This window comes from Adiantum capillus-veneris, chromosome 13 (genome assembly GCF_014529385.1).
Source record: "Adiantum capillus-veneris isolate H3 chromosome 13, ASM1452938v2, whole genome shotgun sequence".
In the NCBI taxonomy this organism is placed as follows: Eukaryota; Viridiplantae; Streptophyta; class Polypodiopsida; order Polypodiales; family Pteridaceae; genus Adiantum; species Adiantum capillus-veneris.
In genome coordinates, this window is record NC_140943.1 from 35,400,671 (window position 1) to 35,424,072 (window position 23,402).

Genomic DNA, 23,402 nt, shown 5'->3' on the forward strand with positions numbered 1-23,402 from the left:
GAGATTGGCGTAGCAACTTCATCCGCTCATCTTTGTCCTTGAAAGTGAGGATGCAGTGCTCGGGTGGCACATGTTTATGTGTGTCATTGATCCAAGAGACCGCTTTGGACTTGATGTGAATAGGCTGAAGGAGGTCAATGAGCTTGTCGATTGCTTCTTCGAGGGTGTCCTCGCTAGTGCACCATGGCGGGTGGAGTCCTCCAATCTTGACCTTCAATCTAAGAGATTCTTGTAGCCGGATTTCTTGTAAGATCACCTGTAGCTTGGTGTCAATCTTCTCGTGTGTTGCCTCATCTAAGCTGCCAGAACAGTTTTGGTGATGCAAGCTTCAACTTCGTGGGCTTTTGCAAGTAGAGCTTGGCTTCTACTTCTTGCGTGTCTTCAAGCTTGCATAGACATTGTTTGAGTCGTTCATTCTCTTCGATGAGTTCATGTATATGAGCTTCAAGGGCTGTAATTATCACTTCTTGGCGGACGGCGGGATCTTTCCTTGGTGCCACTGCCACTACAAGAAAACTCTTCCGGGTAACGGGAATGCCAAAGGAAGCCATTGATGCCAAAGTTTTCTCAAAAGCTGTCCTTGTTGGGATGAATGCCTATCTAGCTCAACTCTGTGGTGAGATCAAGGGCTTATGGTTAAGCTCAATAAACACTTTTTAATGTAAATCTTGTTGCAAACCTTCAAAAATGCTTGCATCTTCTGGTTATTGCAACAAACACCTTTTGCTTACTGCAAGCAGGCACTAAACGAGCAGGCCACGTGAAGATCATGTGTGTGTGTGTGTGTGTGTGTGTGTGTGTGTGTGTGAGAGAGAGAGAGAGAGAGAGAGAGAGAGAGAGAAGGAGTCTCTCTCTCTCTCTCTCTCTCTCTCTCTATCTATATATATATATATATATATATATATATATATATATATAGAAAAGCTCACTCCAAAATCTTGCTCTAAAAACTCTTTCTGGAGCAAGCTTTCACAAAGAGTTTTTTTTCAAGATTGGGTCAATTGAGCCATATCTGAAAAAAGCTCACTCTAAAGCTCGCTCCAAACCTCAACTTGATCTTTAGTTACCTTCAAGAAGATAATGCAATGATATTTTCTTATCCAAGGTTCCACAATGGCACCAACAATGATGTGCAAGCATTTATAGAGAAACTAGTGGTCGCATGCATAAGCAACCACATTGTGGATGAGGAGAAAATGTTGCAATTTCTTCAAATTTGTTTCAAGGATAATGCTCAAGGATGGTAAAAGAAATAGAACTCTAAATAGAAGGATACAAATGGACTTTGAAGGTGAAGCTTGATGATATTAAGCAATCATTGTTGCATAAGTTCATCATGCAAAAGATCTTGACAATATTTGTCATGCATTTCAAAACATTAAGCAAGGCAAATAACAAAATATTAAAGAATTTGCGAAGCGGATTGACAAGTTATGGGCGGAACTATGCAAGGTGTTGGATCCAAAAATACCCTCTACCAACAAGGACACTTGCCATTCTAAGCTAATATTTCTTGCTTAGCAAGCTAATATTTCTCTCTATGCAATCATTTGGTTAACCAATACTGAAAGGGCCCTAAGAGGAACCTTACAAAAGATTTGTCAAGCAATCTTTCCTATATCAAACAATTTGCCCAAGACATTCTTTTCTACTTGCCCAGCAATGCTGTGTTTCTTAGGGTTAAGCCCTTTGGTTTGGGCTAGTGATTCTATTTTTAATACTCTTAAGGTTGCATATGCAAATGAATGCATAACTTGAAATACTTAGTTAACCTCTGCATTTTGAGATGCTATAATTTGCACATTTGGATTCACTTGGCTTGTTGTTCCTTTTTTGTGGTCATTAACTCCTTGAGTAAGCAATTGTTTTGGTGCCATCTTACTAAGGACATTAATTTGCTACCCTTAGACCATATAGTTAGAAATTTACAAGGAAAAAAGGTCAGCTCCAATATTTAATCACAACAAAAGATCATACTTCATAGAAAAATGTGATATCCTAATGTTACCTTATTTCACATGAGTATCAACCCTTGATGAAGTTTTACCCATGCAAGGTCTTATTTTTATAACTATTAATCGTAATCTCAGCAAAGTATACTAATTCAAGAGTAAATTTCTATAAATAAACACTAAATTAAATAATTAGAAATTATTCAATTTATTTTTTGTTCTACTAATAGATAGCTATGTAAATTTTAGGATTTAATAATTATTCTTATAGTTTGCTCTAATTTTTAAGAAATTATATTGTAGTATCATATGCAAACTTTTAGGGATTGCGACAGCTCTTTCTCTCTCTTTCTAGCATTTCCAACCTCCTCTCTCTAGTGTTTTGTCTTAGCAATGTTTTATGTCTCATTGCAATCTCACTTCTCTCTCTTGGTGCTTGTCCTTTATAGTGTTTCCTTGCAATCGGAGATCCCCTTGGGGCTGCCCTAGGCTACATACAAAGGGTTGTCCATAGAGAAAGGTCGATTTCAAGGAGTTTCAATGCGATACATTGGATATTTGAAAGTGACTATGATTGAGAGGAGTTGTCCTTGTGGTTGCAGACTTGATTTTTGTCATCCAATCACCTTTTTTACTACACATTTTGATATGGTATTAGAGAAACGACACGCTCAAATTGGATTGTTGATTTGTGTAAGCTTTTGGTATTGATTTTTTGCAATAAAAAGGAACGTACTGCTAGTTTCTCTTGTTCTTCACCCTGTTGGGATTAATTTGGTGCTATTTGTGACCAATTTGGAGAACACTCTTCCTTTTGATTGGTCCTAGTTGATTCATTCACATGCCCAGGTTCTCTTCTAGCATGTTGGGGGTGATGTCTCTATAAAGAATCCAATTCATGATGCTCTAGGGTGAAAGCATGACTGGGTGGACACCAAAGCTGTGTCCGGGAAATCACTATTTGGCAAATTAATAGCTGTAATACGTTTGACAAAGACAGAAGAACCCAAGGCGTGTGATATATCATTGGATAGCTCTTGAAGAGGAGAATCTAAAAAACTGTTTGGCACCAAATTTAGAATTAATTTGCAAAATTTTACCACGCGCCACGTCTAATACTGCAGCTATTCAAAACTAGTAATCAACCCATAAAAGTGTACCACCCAGTCATGCTTTCACCCTCCAATAGGATTGTTGATATGTGCAAGCTTTTGGAATTGATTCTTCACAACAAAGAGGAGTGTATGGCTGACTTCTCCTGTTCTTGAAACTCTTGGGATTAATTTGGTGCTATTTGTGGCCAATTTGGAGAACACTCTTCCTTTCGATTGGTCCTAGTTGATTTATTAACATGCTCAAATTCTCTTCTAGCATGTTGGGGGTGATGTCTCTATAAAGAATCCAATTCATGATGAAGAAGTACACAAAGAGTTTGCACATGAAGGAAAAAACAGCAACAAGGGTTGGGGAGTTTGTTCATAGTTCTATTAAGGTGTTGGAGATTAAACAACCAATATCTCTAATCTAGTAAAAAATCATACATTCTGGAGGCTTTATTAGTAATGATTTCACAAATCCAAAGTATCTTGTAAAGGAAAAGCTATGGAGACATTGCATTGTTTGGATTTGGTCATTCACCATCCTTAATAGTAACCCCTCAATAGTACTAGTACATCACATTCAATCAATGCCGGTAGGCTCCAAAGCTTTGACTGGTTCTTCCAACAACAAGAAGAACCAGAAGGGTAAAAATGATAGCTAGAAGAAGAAGAAGAACTCGGGGGGTTCAATAGGTGTAAAATATATATATCGCGTGTGTTCAAGGACTATTTCTGAAACTCATTATCTATGAATTTTTGACAAATAAAATATACCCTTTTCTTATTCAATCTGTAAAATATTTTTCCAGTTCCATTTTATGGTACTCTTTTGTATGTGAAAATGTGAGAAAAAAAAGAAATTTAATAACCCTTCTGCTGCACTCACGTGATAGTCACATAATTATAAAGTGACACCCCCCACCCGGACCCCCGAGGAGAAGAAGAAGAAGAAGACAAGTACAAGGTAGGTTGGCAAGTCTTCCTCTTGTTTGGCTACAGTAAAGCCCTAGCCATTGCTCATCTAGAGTTGATACCACCTAAGGCTTCTCCTACAACATCGACATAACTCTTGCAATTTGAGACTTTGGATATTGGATCCTTGATTGTAGTACTTCATGGCACATAATTGTCAAGGATATTTTATCCACCATGCAAGGACACTATGGTCCTAATATCTTCATTGGAAACAAATAGGTAATACCCATTCTTGGAGAAGGCATTGTGGATTTGATAAAAAATGGAAAAGGGGGGACACATTTCTCCAAGGTACTTTATGTTCTAGATTTGAGCCTCCATATTGTCGGTGCATGAGGTGTGCAAGCTAGGCATGGTTTACAGAGGACTCGACTACCATTCACATTTGTGAGTGCAACTAAGAGGCCAAAGGGGTGCATGGTGGAGAATGATCTCTACAAGCTTTAGGCTCTTTCCTTGGTTATAGGCTCTCTTACACGTGAGCTTTGAAATTATCAATTTGGCAACTTGAATATTGATTCTCTCAGTCATTCTGGCTAGGCCAATCTACCCCTCTCACCACTGATGATAGTTTGATACTCTTTTTCAACCACAAATGGATCTTTTCCAAATCTAAATCTTATAGCCAAAATGTTGTAGCTGGCTATGCCACAACTCCGTAGTCTAAGGCAGTTCAACTACATAGATAGAATTCTCTTTCATAGAAGAGACATAAAAGGAATGTAATGAGCTAGAATTTTGTCCTTTGAGCATGACCAAGTTACCTTTTGTGATCATCCATGAACCATTACCATACATTGTAGTTTTTCCAAAATCATCATGCTGTCGTGATGAAACCAAGCTTCTAGCTATCTTTGGTACAGGTCTAACAAATTGCATCATGAAATTAGTATCATTGCGCATACACAAATTCACATCTTCAATGCCACAAATCTCAAGATGATGAGAATCACCTAGCTTAACTGAACCATGTGTAGAAGCATAACTGGAGAGCCACTTGTTGTGAGGAGTAACACAAAAATTGGCACCTGACTCAATAATCTAATGTTGTGCATAGCATGATTCAAGAGCTAACAACATATCTAGACTCATTAAGAAGTGAAGACTAGTCATCTAATGGCTATGACACATCAATAAAAACGTTAACATGTGGAGACTCAATGACATCGAGCTCCTCTATCTTCACATTGCTGAGGTGCAGAAGTTATGACATTGGCTTTACCCTTCTCTCTTTACAACAAACGGGATTCTTTCTTCATGTGTCCTTTCTTGTGACAATGGTAGAAATAAATGTTCCTCATGTCACATCCATGGCTCTTGCTACATGCATTCTTGAAATCTTGTGAATGACCGTGACTGTGACTATGACTACCACCTCTCTACGTTTGATCGTTCCTCTGGCTACTTCCACTTGCCATACATGCATCACCATGCCCACTAGTGTCAAGAGACTAACATAGGAAAGGGGGAACTAGTGTCAAGAGACTAACATAGGAAAGGGGGAATGGGAGACACACCCAGAATGCACACAATTGCCTCACTATAAGCATTCACATCACCCCTATCCTCTCATCAACACCATCAAAAATATGATTTTCCAATAGCAATCTCTTGATTGTACACAACACAATGCATGCACACCTTGCAAAAACACAATTGAACACACACACACACACGCACACACGCACACACACACACACACACACACACACACACACACACACACACACACACACACACACCATTCTCTTTCCAACAATTTTCCACGCACAAAACCTTTGTGTGTGTGTGATTCTCTTTCCAACAATTTTCCACACACAAAACCTTTGTGTGTGTGTGTGTGTGTGTGTGTGTGTGTGCATGCACAAACATAGACAGCTCGGAGGGGGGAGCAACACTTGAGAGTAGGCGGGGTAAATTCTTTTTGTTCTAGAGAGCTCCTACAATCCCTTCTCTGCAAAAAAATAGCTTCTTATTTTTTCAAAAAATCGGCCCAAAATGCTCATTACAAAATATTTTTGTTTCTAGTTTTAGCACTCAACTTCTCAAGAGCTTCTCAACCAGACACTTGTCCCACTTTCCTTTAGTTAACCTCGCATGCACATAAGAATCTCCCCTTTGGGTAAGGTTTTTGTCTGTCTCACTGGTTCACATGGAACACCCCCCTTGGGATAGAAAATAGGTGGGTATTTGGCCCTCTTTTGTGAAACTGATGTTAACCAGTTGAGCCACCAATAGGTATCATCGCCACCAAATACGACCATCAATGCTGCCAACAACACCGAATAGAGTTGTCCAACTCCTACACCCACCTACAAGGGTTGCCGATGTATCACCACACACGGGGGAGGGGAGAGAGCCATAGCCACAAGCTCCTTCTCTCTCTTTAGGTGTTCAATGAGGGGATGCCCCTTTAGGTCTTATACCCATGATTTAGGTTTCCTATATTGCATGGGGGACATATTTTTGCCACATGGAATTTCTCGGCTATTCCCTCCTTGTGAGCCGCAAAAAACCCACAAAAATTCACCACAAAATCCACTTCCAGGGCACTTTGGGTGTCAAAGTCAATGATGCAAAAGCATAGAGACCAAGGGGAGTGAGTATGTGTGTGTGCGTGTGTGTGTGTGTGTGTGTGTGTGTGAGAGAGAGAGAGAGAGAGAGAGAGAGAGAGAGAGAGAGAGAGAGAGAGAGAGAGAGAGAGTCTCTTGAACCAATCAATCTTAGCAATGAATAATTGAATGTGTATAGAATGGAGGCAAGGGGTTGTTTATATAGCAGCCTCAAAAAGTTTCCCTACCCAAACTTTGACAAACAAGTAAAATAAATATCTAAAAGCCAAACTAAATAATGGGATCACATTAGGCAATTCCCTTGAGATGCCAAAACTCTAACACCCTCTCTGTAGCTCATAGTGGACATTGATAGTGAGACCAAATCAATGAAGAAGCTACCATGGACACCCCAAAAGTGGCCACAAAATGGATACACCTCGGTGTTTCTCCCCTCAACTTTGTGCCTAAAAATAAGGCCATCTTGAGCATCAGTTGCCTTTGTAGAAACTTTGAGCTGTAGACCACACTATGATCAATAATCCCCATTCATGAACTGTGAATTGCATCCAAAATATTAAACACCAAGATAATGAACTAGGGAACACATCTTATCCATGATCTGACCAACAACAATGGATTGGTGCACTCATCCATAATGTTTTAGATAGCTGATTGGTTCCCTCCCATATGCATGTGCCTTGAACTCTGACCTACGGTTCCAAACACTGGTAAATTGAACGCCAACACAAGGGTCCAAATTAATTATAGGGAGCCCCTCTTTACCACTCACAAGAATCTCTCTAGCTGAAGGTAGTGGTGACACTTGCACTTTGACTAGAATCTGACATCGAGGCCACTGTGCCGTGCCACATGTGCCTTGCCAATTTTCTCTAGTCATATACTTATTACCGTAATCTCTGTCTAGCTTGCCTTTGTCTTTGTCTACCTATGAGTTCTTGCTTTTGCCTTTGGATTCAAATTCCCAATCCAAACAAAGCGTCGAGTCACATTCATAACAAATGTAGTCATACCTCGTGGATACCAAGGTAGCTAATTGAGTACTGGTATTGCCATCCTTGTCTAACTTGCGTTTTCCACTGTCGTCTAGCAAACTCATCCATTTTCTTTTGAGTTCACAATCTCCAACAAAACAAATTTTTGGGTTCCTTGAGAGTTGTGCCGGTGCATGGGCTGCTACTGGGATTGTGGATGGGCTATCCATAGCCACTTATTGGTTTTGGTCGATGTTGTCGCGGGCTCTTGAGCAAGGGGGGGCCACGATGAATTTGCAAACTTTGGTAATCTAGTACCTTCTCACATTCCAAAAAATATGGCTGCACAAACCAAGCCTCAAAATCTCCAAGCAGTTGCACACCTCTGTAATTTCCAAGCCTCTCCACAAAATCTGCTATCCCTATCTGAAGCTCCAATCTGTTTGACTTTTCCAAAATGCTCCACACCCGTTGCTTCATCCAAGCTACTTCGCAAGCTCCTTGCTCCAATCTTCCATAGGTTAGTCATCTCACTCCTCTTTGCAACTCAAAAATCCCAAAAACTCCTAGTATTCAACATGTTAAAATTCTCGAAGAGCAAGGATAATAAGGGCGGGGGGGCGGGGGTGGGGGATTGATGAGGATATGGAGGGTAGGACAATTCCAAAGGAAATGCAAACAATGTTTTGAAATTCTTGATTGGGAGAAGGGAGTCACTATTGGCTCAATAGTGTTTTGAAATGCCCAGAGAGCTCTAGGGAGCCGTCATCACCAAGGTCAACATAGAACATTGTTATAAAACACTCATTGACAAGGAGGCTCAAGGTGTTGCTTGCATGGCATTTCAAAATGCACGCAATGGGGGGAGAGGTGGGTTGACGTTGTTGGTGTGCTGTCGACGTAGCATCTCAAAACACTAGCGGTAGGGAGAGGGGGAGCGAGGGCTCCAGACTGCATTTTGAAAATGCTAATGCTGTGGGTAACCGGAATCGTTGAGAAGAACACTACATTTTGAGATGCCAATGTAGAGGGTGGTTGCGACAAGGCGGTGTGAAGCCTCTTCATGGGTGTTATTCTCCTCACGTCCCCTCTTTCTCCTCCAAGGGTCTTCAAGCACAGAGCTTCACCAAGAGCTTTGATACCATGCCGAAGTCAACGATGCGAAAGCGTAGAGACCAATGGGAGAGAGAGAGAGAGAGAGAGAGAGAGAGAGAGAGAGAGAGAGAGAGAGAGAGAGAGAGAGAGAGAGAGAGAGAGAGAGAGAGAGAGAGAGAGCCTCATGATCAACCTTGGCAATGAATCACTGAATGTGTATACAATGGAGGCAAGGGGTTGCTTATATAGCAACCTCAGTTGATTGCCCTACCCAGACTTTGACAAATAAGTAAAATAAATACCTAAAAGCCAAAAAAAATAATGGGATCACATTGGGTAGTTCACTTGAGGTGCCAAACCTCTAACATTGCGATCCCAACCATTTCTTGCTCAACCTTGAACCGAGGGCTCCAAAATCGAGAAAAGTCACCTGGTTTCCCACCATCATCAACTTGCAATAACCTAGTGCCCAAAACTCTGATTGAAAAACTATAATTTCTAGCTTGTTCCATACAATATGCACTAGCTCTAAAACTTCTAGCAAGCATGAAAAAGTGTTACCATACATATGTGGTAGTGATGTGTGTGAACACACTTAGGACCCTGGGGGCATTTTTTCCCTCACTTGTCCATTGTATATACGCCCCTCACTCTAGGGATAACTCAATTTTCCATTGCACACTAAGTAATACTACTCTTTGTTATGTGCCTTGAGCTTCTTTGTCTTGTCCAAGCTGTGTGTGTTTCCCTATAACCCTATTTCCAATAATTGGTATTAGAGCATGTTGCATCCTCTCGATCATAGTTGCTAGCATCGCCAACACATGCTTGCTCACTTTCTTCAATTTGGGTGAGCTTTGGTGAGAATAAACATGTTGAAAAATACTTTGGGATAGCTCATGGAGCTAGGTCTGCTCAAAATTTTGATTCGGGCTCATTTTGACCTTGTTTTCCATTACAGGCAGTATTGTGTAGGCAATTTTATCCTTTTGTGCAATTTTTTTGTTAGTGCCGTTTTTTTCATAACTCATCCTTACAATATTCTATGGTTTGTGCTACATAGTACGTGTTGGTCTCGCTTCATTTCCCCTCTTTTAGGGAAGTTTTCACGTCAGGTGGTGCAGGCACTCGTCATGGCTGACAAGAACAACATAGATGTGTTCAAGATGTTTCTTGCTAAGGATAAATTGGATGGGGACAGTTACCCAATAAGGGCTTACATGATGCAACATGTTATTGTGTCAAAGTGCATTTACAAAGTTGTGCAAGGCATTGATGTACGTCCTGGTTTCTGAGGATACATGCAATGTTGAGGATGCTACAGGTTTTGGTGGTAGGGTTGTTGCTGCCAGAGTCGTTTTGCCTATGACTGAGCTAGCTCGTTGGTATGTTAGAGATGCGTAGGCTTATGCATTGATTGTGTTATCCATGAAATGTTACTCCTCACATTTGTGCAGCTAAATCTGCAAAATAGGCTTGGAATATTTTGATTGGTCTTTATGCACGTCGCAATGAGGCTAAAATTGCATTGTTGCGTAAAGATATGGAGTCAAATATTATGCATGAGGAAAATGAAATTTTTCCATGATGCATGTATGTTAGTTGCTACAGATTCAGATGTGTGGTACTTTGATAGCAGTGCTACAAAGCACATTACCTCTTATCGTGACTTGTTTACCTCTCTCAAGGTTGTCCCCATGGGAATGTAGTCACTTGTGCCAACAATGCCTCTTATCTGGTCAAAAGAGTTGGAAATATTTTGCTGACTGCTACGAATGATAGTTCTTCCACACTTGTTGATGCACTTTATGTACTTGGGATAAAAAAAAACCTTTTGTCTGTATCCACACTTGCTAGACTTGGTCTTGTCGTGAATTTTTTGGATGACAGATGTACAATTCATGATATCAGTTTTGGTGATATATGTCGTGGACTGTATAAGCTCACTTTGTATGACCAGTACGGACAAAGTTTTGCAAACGCAGCTGTGGATTCAAAGGTTGTTTGAGATGCAAAACTTTGGCATGCACATTTTGGGCATCTAATTTTTGCCAGTTTAGGGTGTTTGCAAAAATCTGATAAATTTTGCTTCTTTGCCGCTTCTTGAAGCATTTGTGAAACATGTTTGTGAAGGCTATATTTTGGGTAAGATGCTGAGCTCAAAGTTTCCAAAGGATGGTTCAGTAAGGCTACATGCAAGTTGCAGCTTGTGCATAGTGATGTTTGTAGGCCTATGCAAACTCCATTCTTAGGCAATTACCTATACTTCGTGACTTTCATTGATTATTACTCTAGGCATGCATGGGTGTATCCGCTTAAATCTAAGTCCAAAGTGTTTGTGTGCTTGATGAAATTTCTTGTGATGGTGGAATACGTCTCTAAATGTCCTATGGGCACCTCCGTTCAGCTCAAGGGGGGAGTATATGTCTCATGGGTTTAATGCAATTCTGGGTAGTCGTTGGATAAATATCCAATGTACATATACACCTGAGCAAAATGGTGTTGCTGAAAGGAAAAATAGGTTGCTTACGGAGATGGAACAATGTATGGTCAAGAGTCAAGCTTTGCCATATTTGTTCTGGCTTGAGGCCATCATGTATGCTACTTATGTAGTCAACATGTGTTCTACAAAATCTTTGTAGTGTATGACTCCATATGAAGCATGGCATGATAGAAAGGAATCTATTGATCACATGCACCATTATGGTTGTTTGGCTTATGCTTTGGTGCCACAAATATAGGAGTCTATCATGAGACTAGTGGAGCAAGGTGGCATTGGGATCCTGAACCCTGCTATACATGCAGACGCCCAATGTGCCAAATTTGTAACCTCAATCACTAAGCAAGACCAAGCATGGTTTATTATGAAAAAGGAAATGATTGACAAGGCAAAGCTATTATCTCAAGGTGGCCACTGAAAAGACTTAGAGGTGCTTGAAAAATTGCTTCCCCCTTGATGGACCAGCCTTAGACTAGGAGGCACAACGGGCGAGCTAGTATGTAAGTGTACTAGAGCAACAAAGGATTTAAAGTGGGGAGAGATAACAAGGTATTTCCAAAACTCCATAACTCACCGATCCCCTTGGATCTCTAAAGTGGAAGGCATCTTATTGAGCCCATTTTGGAGAGGAATTTCTAGAAAGATCAATAACAAAGGGCTCAAACAACTGGCCCATTTTTGGGACAAAAATGTAGGAGCTGGAAAGGAACAGACCAACTGGCTATCCAGCTCCACCTCAATGGGACTAAAAGACTATGATTAATAGAGCTATAGAAGGGCTTGAAAACTACTTATTGCCTATATGTAAGTCCAAGTTTGAGTGGAAAGCCCCCAAGTGAAGACACCTCTTCAAACCACAAACCAAGGATATCCCACCACACTCTAATGATCTTGAATGATTGGTCATCCCCACTTAACAAGCAATGGGGAAAGCAATGGCCGGAGTTAAGATGGGAGGTGATAGCAAATAGAATCTGGGTTCACAATGGCCACTATGGATGAAAATGTTTTTGTGGAAGGTACTATGGGTGGCTTTGCCAAACAGGCATACAGATTCTAGCTAGAGGTATTGGTTTAGATAGATGATAAGGGTGCAAAATGGCTAGCAAGGACCTCCTTGACTTGTTCAAGGAGTGCCCGACAATATGTGGCCTTGCAAGGAAGATTTGCAAATGGATTCAAAAGACCTGGAAGAAAGGGTTCTTCAAGAACGACCTTTTCTTAGGAGAGAAGGTGATGAAAAGCTAGGTGCTACTCTGCACACAAATTGTTAGATTATGTTACTATCAAGTGTTCGATAATGTCCTCTTAAAAGCTTGCTTTATGTATATTTTACAAGAAAGCAAGGAAGTGATCGTTTCCATTGGTAAAAGGAAGGAATCAAATGAGTGGAATAGGGAAATTTGCACTGTATTGATCGAAATGTGCTAACAAGAACATGGATAGTGGTTTGCCTCTGGCTGGGGAAGGTAGCTTATTGGTGTATTAGGAGATCCCTCATGGCTTGACATAGTAAAAAAGAAAGTTTTCTGCCATGTGACGCTAATTAACAAGTGTATCCAATGCTTGGACACTTGCGGATGCCTTCTATTAAGCAAGAGGAAGCGGCTTGCCGAGAAGAAGAAGATATGTCCTTGACGCAAACATAGCATAGCAACATGAAATTTTGGAACTTGGATTAAGGGTAAGTTTCGGATCCATGGTCTCAAACCCCTTAGAGGGCTTTGTGCCCATTGAACTGTCTCTTTTGTAAATTTTGGTTGCCCCTTTGCAAAGGATATGCCGAGGCGTACATGTATTATTTTGCCCCTGTGCAAAGGATATGCCAAGAAGAAGAAGATATGTCCTTGACGCAAACATAGCATAGCAGCATGAAATTTTGGAACTTGGATTAAGGGTAAGTTTCGGATCCATGGTCTCAAACCCCTTAGAGGGCTTTGTGCCCATTGAACCGTCTCTTTTGTAAATTTTGGTTGCCCCTGTGCAAAGGATATGCCGAGGCTTCCATGTATTATTTTGAGTTAATACAAATCAAGCTCAAATGAGCATTCAAGGAAAAAAAAGAAGTGCGCATGCAATGGTCGACAATTTTTTTTCCCCCCAACAAAGCAGAGATATTTATATTACCATGAGAGGAAAGGCAAATATACAAATAGTCCAACACATCTGAGTACTATCAGACAAAAATTGTCGCATACTTTCGAGTGTGACTGAGCAAGCAAATGGTCCACAATTGCACCCAAAATGCAACCCTTTACTAAGGCGGTATGTAGTCCCAAAACACCGGCCTTCTTTGGAATGCTTGCCTAGCCTTATACATCATTGAGACCATGCGCTAGAATATTATTGTAACCCTCCGTCCAGTGTATTCTAAAAAGTTGATGTGAATATAATTAGAAAGTTGATGTGGATTGTGATTTTCTCTCCTTATCGTTCCTAAATTTCTCATTTATACATGCCTTTTAAGCTTCAAAGAGTAGACAAAAAGTACAACTAAAACATTCTAATAAGTTAGCTGATGTGGATTGTGATTATCCAAGCCACTACAATTCCTTCACTTAAATTTCTTATTTATACATGCCTTTTAAGCTTCAAAGAGTAGACAATAAGTACGCAAGGTTAATCGAGAAATAAGTTTTCTAATAAACTAAACCATGTCTTTTATACAAAAAGCCAAAAGAAGGAGATAGATTAATCATTTTTACCAAAGCTTTTATCACCTAGGCTTTCCGACATCAAGAATAATTATTATTGTATATTCTTTTCAAGAATATACCCTTAAGCATAGGATGAAGGCTATTTTGCAAGAGGTCAAGGGGAAAGAAGAAAAGGAAGGAAGGGAGGTGTGTGTGTGTGTGTGTGTGTGTGTGTGTGTGTGTTTGTTTGGCATGGCTAATTATGTACCTAGCATAAAGGGTTCCACTGCTAGTGTTGCTTGCATGACTCCCTAGGGCGGTCAATATTAACTAAAATCAAACCTCGGTGAAGTCAAGCCCCCATCCCATGTCTGATCCAAGGCACTTGTTGCTCTATCCACCACGCTTGTATGCATGTGCTTTCTCACGAGGTAAACCCACTATGCAAACCCTGGGTTGGCTTACTATCCCCATATAGATTTTGTTAGGGTTTAGTCTTTCAAGACACAGAATGGTGAGGGAACTTAGGGATCCATGTACCACTCGCGTACCGTGGATCCCTTTTTCCAATGTCTCTTACACAGACAAAAGAGCATTTGGGCATTATGCATCCGTTAGTGGTGGCATACTATGTATTGTAAGGCATGCAACATATACTTTAAGGTATGCAGCATATACTTTTGGAAAGGAGGAAAGGGGTTGTAATGAGCTCATCTTTCAAACGTTATCCACCTAAAGTGGAGCTTCATACCAAATATGATAGTTAGAGCATAACCTAGCTTTCTAAATTTTGCGAGATTCTTAAGAGCACAATCACATTAAGGATGATAAAATTGCATCAATCTATAAGTCGGAATCGCAATCTTTTGGGACAATCTATGCTCACATATTCGGACCGTTAATGGTTTGAAAAAATTATTTGCGAGGTGCTAAAACAATCCCTAACTGCATCCGATTAATCACATTTATTTGATCATATTAGCACCCCACCCCAAGCCCATCCATGATGACATGATCTGACATGGGCATAGGGGGAGGGGATTGACAGTTGAGAGCATAGAGAGTTGTGGTAGTGCTCTGACACTTTGTGTTTTAATAAATATAACTTTGCTACTAGCAAGTTTTAAAATTTTAAATAGAGATTTGTTTTTGTTTTAGAAGTCGGGGATGGGTACCTTTTGTCGTCTCTCCAAAACAAAGCAGAAAAAGATATATACATAGATACAGAAGGGAAATTTAAAAAGAGTAAAAAAAAATAAAATCCCACTCACAATTGTGAGTATGGAAAAATGAAATAAAAAATATATTTTTTCAATAAAAAAGAGTCCCCCTTAAACAAGCTTATCTAGTAATTAAGTATGAAGATGCATGTGGGGTGTAATTAAGCACAATCTTATCAATCATAGTCCATCCTAATTTATGCTAGCAACAATGAAGATTGGGCTATTTGAATAGGGCAGTAAAAGCTGCATGCTATACATTATAAGTTGTTGGGGATTTTGAAGCTTTTAGAAGATTTGGTTCCCACTTAAATAGAACAAACTTTCCTTTTTGCATCATACTCTTGTCCACTATCTCAAGGGAGGACCATGACACCATGATTGGCCTAACACTTTAGTAAAACTTTTTGGGTAATAGAAAAGGGAATCCAAATACTTAAAGCCTTTCTACACCCGCATGTGTAGAAAGGAATTACAACTTGGATTTTTAGCTAAGAGGTTCACTGTTGCAAACATCTTTCATCTTTTGAAAAGAGTAGCTAGGAGTAGCCTTCTTAGGTAGGGAATTATATTTTCGAAAAGAGTGACTTGGGGTAGCCTTCTTAGGTAGGTAGAGAAAAAGACTTTCTCAGGCCCAAAGATTGTATACCATTTAGAACAAAGGTTTTTAGATTACTTTGCAAAGAAACATACAATTTAAAATGGAAAAAATAAGATAGTTTGTTTAGCAAATGTCTTTATCCATTGACACCATGCAAGAAGTGCACCTTTAACATGAAGTGGGAAAATATGCTTATATTAAGAAGAAGAAAACCAATCAAAACTAGAACTAGAAGTGGAACTAGTGGACTTGAATCAATAGACTCAATCAATCATGAGGTGCACAAGATCTAGAAGAGGTCTTTGGGGCTACTTAGTGCCAAGACGCTAAGTAGCCCAAGATGTATGCTACCTTTGTAGTTTAATCAATCAATAATTAATGAAGAATCAATTATTATGTGAGTATGAAAGTAATTACATCACTTTCCTCTTGTAAGTTTTTTGTCAATTGAACTTAGGAAGGGTAAGACCAGAGTATTAGGCCTTAAGGTCCAATTTGTAATTGTGAAGCATTACATGCTATTTTTTGTGAAAAAGTCGTTTTGGGTCTAAATTGACTTTCATTAATTAATTTGCTAAGGAGATTCCTTCAATACTTTAACTTCCAACAGGAGCCTCTCAGATGGAGTTGATGCACACGTTGGATCATGGAGCAACCTCCCTCTTTGCTTGTCACCCCTCTGGGTTCGGCACAGACGCACACTGCAAAATACGTTGCCCTGTGTGCTCCTCTTCCTCTGCCTACCGTCTGTGCCTCCTCCACAATGCCTAGAAGCCTTGCGATCCGCATGGCCGCATTGTCTGTTTGCATCCTAGATTCGCCCCTGGCTGCCTTCCACATCAGCAGATAGCTCGCATCCTCCGTCGCTCAGATGCAACAAGAGATACTCCATCGCTTCGTCCACGGCACCCTTCTCCTCGTAGGCCAACCCCTTGTCATCGTAGCCTTCCCTGTTGTATTGCGTCACCTATGCAGAGGCAGAGGCAGAGAGAGAGAGAGAGAGAGAGAGAGAGAGAGAGAGAGAGAGAGAGAGAGAGAGAGAGAGACGCATTGGCGTGCAAAAATAAAACGAAAAAAAATATCTTGTACTTTGGGAATCGCCTCTGCCACCCGTCCTTCCCCTCTGGGCCCTCCCTTTTCTCTCCCCCTCCACGTTGCTAGGATCTTCCATGATTCTCCTTAATGTGTCGTGCTGCGAAGATTAGGGACACATACTGGCAATTGTACATGAACCCTATGTATAATCTCTAAGCATGTTTAAATGTGGCCTTTTTTTTCTTGTAAATGGTGCTCATAGGTTCTAAGAAAGATCTTCGGAGGTGATGAAACTAGCTCCATCACACATGCTTCAACTCTTTGTTTCTTGCATTGTCCTCGTCTTCAAGTTATTCCGTGCTTGTGAGATGACTACTTTGGAATGGCGATGATGTATTTTCTATAACGATTTGTCTATCTTGCATTATGAAAAATGTATGTTTTGATCATGTGATTGATGGAAAATCATGGAGTGTGTGTGAGTGCTAAAAAGTTTATGGTCATGACTCACTAATTTAAAGCTCCCATTGATTTGCTTGATTAGGTAGGTTTTGAGGTGATGGCCAAGCTTGGGTACGAGTAGTGAGAAAGAGTGTTGGAGAAGAGACAAATCCTAGTAAGATGTGGTGCAACATCACCATAGTCTTACTTAAGTAGATAATTACCAACTCCGTAGCAAGTTGAGCTTGCAAGAGAGTGATATGGAAGAGGGAAATGATTGACTGAAAGAACCAAGAATGCAACACATGGTATGTGTAGAGGGAAAAAACCAAGAATGCAACACATGGTATGTGTCGATGACTTCTTGCCACATTTATTAGTCATGTAAGAAGGTAGCAAACAACGTGAACTCTTGGTTGTGTGTGTCTGTGTGCTTACAAGAGTTAAATCTCTCTCCTTCTCTATCTATTTACATGGTATTTGTTATCATATACTTGTGGTAGTGATGTGTGTGAACACACTTAGAACCACCGGGGCATAATTTCCCTCACTAGGAGGTTTTTTCCTTCGTGCATTGTATATACGGCCATCACTCTAGGGCTATCTCACCTTTCCATTGCACACTAAGTAATACACTCTTTGTTGTGTGCCTCAAGCTTCCTTTCTCTTCTCCCAGCTATGTGTGTTTTCTTGCAACCCTAATTTCAACAATTGGTATCAGAGTAGGTTGCGTACTCCTGAGCTTAGTCGCAAACAACTCGAGCACACACATGCTCACTTTCTCCGATTATAGAGAGCTTTGGCAAGTGTCAAGAGATTGATAATTTTTTTGGGAGAGCTCATAGAGCCTAGTATACTGATTCGGGCTCATTTCGGCCTCCCTTTCCACTATAGGCAGTATGGCGCAAGCAATTTTGTCATTTTGTGCAAATTTTTTGTCAGTGCTATTTTTTGCATAACAGGTCCCTTAAAGTCTTCTACGGTTTTTCTTATATAGCACGTGTTGTTCCCGCGTTGTTTCTCCTCTTTTTGAACAATTTCTACATCAGGTGCAACATTTGCCATGGCTAACAACAACACGGATGTGTTCAAGATGTTTGTTGCTAAGGACACATTGGATGGGGCAATTAGCCTATGTGGGCTTACATGATGCAACATGTCCTTGTGTCAAAGGGTGTTTGGAACATTGGCAAGGCATTGATGTATGTCGTGGTTCTGAGGATGTAGGCAATGTTGAGGATGTTGCAGGTTTTGGTGGCAGGATTGCTACTGCCAGAGTTGTTATGCCTACGACTGAGCAAGCTCGTTGGGATGTAAAAGATGCACAGGCTCATGCATTGATTGTGTTGTCTATTAAGAGTACTATTACTCCTCACATTCATTCAGCAAAATTTACAAAACATGCTTGGGATATTCTTGCTAGTCTTTATGCAAGTCGCAATGAGGCAAGAATTGCATTGCTACATAAAGAGCTGGAGTCGAAGATTATGCATGAGGAAGATGATATGGACACTTTCCTTGATGGTATCAAGGATATCAATGAGAAACTTATTTTGGCAGGCGAAGTCATTTTTGACAGTTTCCTTGTGCAGACTGTTCTTGATGATTTGCCAGATTCTTACCAGAATTTTGCTAGTACTTGGATACTTATGACCCAAGGAAATCCAGAAGTTGTCAAGTTGGATGCATTGTGCACATTGTTGTTTTGCAAGAGTCACTTTCCAGAAAAAACAAGCCTAGACAATGTGCAGTTGAACATGCCTTTATTTTGCTGCTCAAAGAAAAGGCGGTAACATCAATGTAGCCACTTCTCATGGTTCTTCTGCGAGTGGAAAATCATCTGTTTCTAATGCTTTTGCTGGCAAAAAGTTTTCTGGAAATTCTGGTGGTAAGGGAAAAAGTAAGACGCATTGCCATTATTGTAAAGGTAATGATCACTTGATCAAGCAGTGTCCTAAGTTGAAGGCCAAAGAGGCTAAGAAGAAACAAGTTGGTTCCACTACTAATGCTGGTTCCACTACAAATTCAACTATTGTTGAGTCTTCTCTAAAATCATATTTTGATGTTGATGTTGATGCAGAATGGGCTTTTAGTGTAGAGTGCACTTATGATCCTATTGTCCTTGATGCATGTTTGTGAGTTGCTACAGATTCTCAAGTGTGGTACTTTGACAGTGGTGCTACAAAGCACATTACCCCTCATCGTGACTTGTTTACCTCTCTCGAGGATGTCCCTCATGGGAATTTAGTCACTTGCACCAACAATGCCTCTTATCCGGTTAAGGGAGTTGGAAAGATTGTGCTGACTACTGCAAATGTCAGTGCTTTTACACTTGTTGATGCATTTTATGTACCTGGGATCAAGAAGAATTTTTTATCTACATCTGCACTTGCTAGACTTTGTCCTATTGTGAAATTTGTGGATGACAAATGTACAGTTCATGATCTTAGTTTTGGTGATGAGATTGTTGCATCAAGCGTTTTATACCGTGAGCCCTATAAACTCACTTTGTATGACAAGTGTGGACAAAATTTTTCAAATACAAATGTGGATTCAAAGGCCATTTCAGATGCAAAACTTTGGCATGCAAGATTTGGGCATCTAAATTTTGCCAATTTGCTATGTTTGCAAAAATATGACATAATTGATTCTTTGCCGCCACTTGAAGCACTTGTCAAACATATTTGCGAAGGCTCTATTTTGGGTAAGATGCATCGTTCAAAATTTCCAAAGGATGGTTCAATTAGGGCCACATGTAGGTTGCAGCTTGTGCATAGCGATGTTTGTGGGCCCATGCAAACTCTGTCCTTGGGCAATTACCTTTACTTTGTGAATTTCATTGATGATTACTCCAGGCATGCATGGGTGTATCCTCTTAAAGCAAAGTTTGAAGTATTTATGTGCTTCAAACAATTTTTGGCTATGGCTAAAAATGTCTCAAAATGTACTATGGGCACCCTCCATTCCGATTGAGGGGGGGAGTATATGTCTCACAAATTTAATGCATTTATGGCTAGTCGAGGGATAAAACACCAATGTAGAGTGCCTTATACGCCTTAGAAAATGGTGTTTCTAAGAGGAAAAACAGGTCACTTACAAAAATGGTACGATGTATGGTCAAAAGTCAAGCTTTGCTGCATTCGTTTTGGCTTGAAGCCATCATGTGTGCCACTTATGTACTTAACATGTGTCCTACAAAAGATTTGCAGTATATGACTCCATATGAAGCATGGCATGGTAGAAAGCCTTCTATTGAGCACATGCGAGTTTTTGACTGTTTGGCATATGCTTTGGTGCCACAACATAACATAGAAAATTGGAGATAAGGCTATCAAATGTTTTTTTTTTGGTTATAGTGCTGAAAGCAAAGGTTACAAGTTGTATCATCTGCAAATAAAGTGTATCTTGGTCTCATGGGATATTGTGTTTGTGGAAGATTCTATTCAACCCTTGCTGTCATGTACTAGAGGCAGTGTTGTAGGCTCACATAACCTTTATGACACTTTGTTGCCTCTTTTCAGTGGTGGAAGTTGAATGTAAATTCCAATGAGGCAAATGTACATCCTATGGGGTTTTTTGAAAATGTTACATATCAGCCTTTTCTTGATGCAGATGTACATGATGTACTTGATGAGGAAAGGACTGAGAATGAGCAGGCTATAGGTATGCCAAAATGGCTGGTGCACACTTTGCGTGACACTAAATTGGATGCACCTTTGTCTAGTCGTACTCGTTCAGGTTCTTGCCATGAATCTTATGCATGAGATTGTTATGATTTGGCTGTGTCTAGCTAATGTGATGTTGAGGAACCTCTGTCTTTTGATGAAGTGCGGAATTCAAAAAATGGATGGCTGCCATGCAATCTAAATATGATGCACTTATAGAAAATGACACATGGACTTTATGTGACTTGCCTCCTAGCCAATGAAAAAAAGGCCATTGGTACGAAGTGGGTTTACAAGTTGAAACGCAAGCCCGATGGTGAGATTCATTGCTATAAGGCTCAACTTGTTGCAAAGGGTTATGCACAACAAAAAGGCATAGATTACAAGGAGAACTTTTCTCCCACTTGTCATATGACTACTGTGTGTTTTCTATGTGCATTGGCATCTCATTTTGGTTGGGATGTACATCAATTAGACATTGTTATTGCTTTCTTGAATGGTGACATATTTGAGGAAGTTAATGTAATGCAGCCTTGCGGTTTTCTCAAGAAAGGATAAGAGGATACAGTGTGCAAATGTAATAAATCTTTGTATGGATTGAAGCAATCTGCTCGTCCTTGGTATGAAAAGGCTGACACTCATTTGTTCAAGCAAGGCTTTTGTAACAGTCCAATAGAAAGCACATTGTATGTAAAGCGTGAGGGTGATGTACTTCTCATTGTGGATGATTTGATGATCACTGGACCAAATGAGAGACATATGGCTGAATTTAAGGCTGATTTGAATGCTACTTTTAAGATGAAAGATTTGGGGTTGTTGCATCATTACTTGGGTATACAATTTAAGCAGTGTGATGGTGGTATTGCCTTGTGTCAGCAGACAAGTTACATAGAGACATTTCTATGTAAGTTTGGACTTGAGGATTGCACCTATTGCCACTCCCATGGAAACAAGTTTGAAATTGAGTCTTCATGATTCTGGTGATCCTGCCAGTGTCACTCTTTACCAAACTAGTGGATGCCTCATTTATGTATGCAACACGAGGCCGGATATCCAGTTTGCAGTCTCACAGGTCAGTAGATTGATGCATAGCCCATGGTCTAAGCATTGACAGGCTGTCAAGAAAAATTTTCCCTACTTGAGAGGAATGTTACATCTTGGTTTGTTTTATCCCAAGAGGGGATCATTGCTGCCAGATTTACATGCTTTTTCATGCTCGGCAGTTCATGCATATCATGGTTGAGCAAGAAGCAACCTACTGGGGCCACTTTAATTTGTGAGGCTGAGTACATGGCAATCTTCACAACTACGATTGAGTGTGTATGGATCAAACGCCTTATGGCTGATTTGGGTGTTGGATAGGACACTACCAACACTATCTACACTAACAATCACAGAGCATTGACAACTGCGACGAGGAACCCAAATTTTCTTTCTTGCACAAAGCACATTGAGGTGTATTACCACTATGTCAGGGAGAGGCTCTCAGCAGGAGAGATCAACTTGGCTTATGTGCCAACACATGACAACCTTGTAGATATTTTCACAAAGGCATTGTCTTGTGAGAAGCTTGAAGCTTTCCACAAAGCTTTGGGCTTACTCCACTTTGTGGACTGATCATGTCCTCAGGGCATGACACTTCCCTATACTCTATGTGCCAGTTCGCGTTCACCGCGTGACTCCCAGGGGGAATTTGTTACCATATACATGTGGTAGTGATCTATGTAAACACATGTAGGACTGTCGAGGCATTGTTTCCCTTGCTAGGAGGTTTTTCCCCCCCGTGCATTATATATACGCCCATCACTCTAGGGCTATCTTATCTTTCCATTGCACACTAAGTAATACACTCCCTGTTGTGTGCCTTGAGCTTCCTTTGGTTTTTCCAAGCTGTGTGTGTCTTCCTGAAACCATAATTCCAATAGTATTAGAGCCTAGTTATGGCTAAGGGCTATGAGTGGTAAGCAAAACTAGCAAAAGAGGTAGTTGAGGGTAAGGGTTTCTCCATTCTCATCTCTAGCATGTTGGTACTATATTCAACCTAGAGTCTTTAGGAAGAAATCGGCAATGGTTTCCAATTTTTAATTTTTTTGTGGAAAATTATACGGTTTGGGAATCTAAGTAGTCTTTTGGATTGCATTTTTTAGCATGATTTGGCCTCTATTTTCTAGCTAGAGTGTGTGCACATGCAAGAACACGGAGGAGGTTTGGGTCTCTACAACAAGGCAATGAAGTTGCAATTGAACACAAAGCTCAATCCTATATAGAAAAAAGGCATGTATGTAGATGAAAATGTCTTGAAGAATGAGACATATTGAGTCCCTTGCACCTATTGGCATAACAGTTGATGAGGATGAAAATCTTGCTTGAATAATTTAGGACCATTGCACAAGTATTTGTTGACCTTTATTCATACTTGACAAAATATTTCCAAAATTTTCATCTATGTTGATTGTGAAAAAGAAGGACATTGATGAAGAATTGTCTTCACAAGGTACACAAATATTGAAGAAATCTCCTAATATAAAAAAGGTTATACGCAGAGGATGGGTTGCAAGTCAAGAAGGTGGCCAAGATGGGACATAAAAAAACGTATACAATCAAATAAAAAATGCAAGTGGTGGAATAAACTTTC